At 42.9% G+C, this 2,314-nt stretch overlaps 1 pseudogene; it reads right to left on the bottom strand.

Moving 5' to 3' along the window:
* Positions 1-596: 596 nt before the first annotated feature.
* Positions 597-1,942, bottom strand: LOC111371125 (annotated as a pseudogene).
* Positions 1,943-2,314: the final 372 nt, after the last annotated feature.

Raw genomic sequence — 2,314 nt, 5'->3', positions numbered from 1 at the left:
CCTCTTCTTTCAAGGATAGTAAGAACTTGGATTGTAACTTGACTTTTATTCTTTTTCAAGAATGCCTCCCTTTTCAGGGTCAGTCGCCGGTTTTCCGGTAGCTTCCCCGACGGGGAATGTAGGACTTTGAATGGGGAATAACGTTTCCCACAGACGGCGCCAAACTGTTGACCTCTAAAAATGGCTCTTCCACGTGGCCAACTTGTAGCTACTCCACGTATTCCTCCCTACGAAATGAACACACTGTCAGGCACACACGGCCGGAACCAACGGTGGTGGCGGCCGTATACACTCCGACGGTCAAGTCAGATTTGGGTGGTCGGAGCAGTGTCCAGGGACTACACAAATCAATCAGTCAATAAAGGGGGAGGAGAATATATAAACTTGTTATGGAGTGCTATCTATTGAGAGTTTCATTACCTTTGCCTCTGGCCAATCTTTGGGTATTTATCGATGGTATGAACCGTGGGATGTGGAACACGTGTATACATCTGACGGTATGAAGTGTCTGCTCATAGACATCAATCAGCCGCGCTTGTAGAGTGGGCGGACAGTTTGTTTCCCCCGAATTGAATTGACATAAAGTTGATAAGTCACATCAAATAGCTTTATGGGGGACGTCAAATCAATTTAAACCTTATATGCAGAGCAAATCTTAAATTGGCAGTGAATCTTCTAACGGGGGTTCAAGCCACTTGGACCCGACCTCGAAGACGGGACGTCAGTGACAGGAATCGGTGTATCACTTCGGGGGGGGAGGCTTCGGGATTTCGGAGTGGTCTAGTTGATTTCACCGGATTCGGAGTGGCGAGATGACACTTCGGTACGTCGGTACCGAGGCTAGTAAAATGAGGCGTAAAATGAGACGTAACACCAGTTGTTCTTCTCCTTCGGCCTAGTAGGGCCTTCCTCCCCATGCCACTCCAGGTAACTAGCTAAAAATGTTCCTAAATGAATATCGAAGCGCCAAAGGCAGGAAACTGATGATTTTATCCAGTTCAGTTCTTGAATCATAAAAAACTTATGGGCACCACTCTCTCATATACTGTAACCAACATGGTTCATTAATGATTCCATCTCCAGGATATTCAGCTGCAATAATCTCAAATTGTGTGCTTGAATCCACATAATAGTTACTACGAGCAGCATCATTCCTCACTCCAATCTCAAACTTAGAGGAACCCTGAATATAATATCCGGGATGTGGACAGCTAGCATGACTACTTTTTGATGAATAAATGATGGCTTTTTTTCCACCGATGAACTCCAAATCAAAAGCTTCTACCCATATACCGCCACTGTGCTATGAAAAATATATATGCACCAGAGCTCCCCTGTGAAGTTGCTTATACGAAGTGTAAAATGTTCCCAATCACTCACATATTGACCAATCTTGCTAAGAGCAATGTTCATAGATCCTACTTTCAGAGTGCCTGGCCCATTAAGGGGGCAGAAAACCCACATCACAACATCAGTGAAAGACGCCTGATGCCTTTTTTACATATTTGTGCAGTTTGGCACTTTCTAAGTTCCCATGTTTAATGCTCTCCTTGTGACCATCAGTTGGCAAATCTATCCAATACTCCCCGTCATTTGTCCCTCCCCTAGGCAGATTAGAACCTTCGCTATCAATGGCCACGCCGAATGAATAACCATTTCTGTACTCTAATGTCCCATTTTTGAAGAAACACGAAACAGAAGATGGCAAATAGGCCTCATCAGGATGGAAGAAAACAATAGGTCCGTAGTGCCTGATTAGTGCACAAATTTGATCAAGATTCGGCATTGCATGTAATGTATTATCTAAGTTCTTCAAGCATGCAATATCCAGCTCTTCTCCTGGGATCCAGTGGCCACTACAAAAGAAACTACCTACTAAGACACCTCTACCATGCATTCCTCGATGTAGAGGTCTTGTACTCCAAACTCTGAATGGTACTTTTTAAAACGTAGAGTGGGTGCTGACTGTCAGACTATAAGCTTCACNCTTTAGCCAAGCAGCGTGCCTATTGTTTGAGCACCAGTCTAACGCTAGATGAGTGATAGATGTTCTCTTTCTACCACTCGAGCACCAGGTGGGCAGCATGGTAGTAGAATTGAGTCCTTCTCGATATCAACTTCTTTGAGTCCATATCTTGATCTTCTCGTATTTCTTTGACTTTTTTTTGGACTCTATCAACACCAAACAATACTTACCATAACTTCAACTATTCTAAACCTATTTTTACTTTGATTACAATATAATATCATCCTAATACAACTATAATAAATTGTGATTTTTGTCTTAGAAAATTGCCAATTAATATCTATAGTG

The sequence above is a fragment of the Olea europaea genome, chromosome 22 (assembly GCF_002742605.1).
Source record: "Olea europaea var. sylvestris chromosome 22, O_europaea_v1, whole genome shotgun sequence".
In the NCBI taxonomy this organism is placed as follows: Eukaryota; Viridiplantae; Streptophyta; class Magnoliopsida; order Lamiales; family Oleaceae; genus Olea; species Olea europaea.
This window is presented reverse-complemented; position numbering and strand designations above follow the sequence as displayed.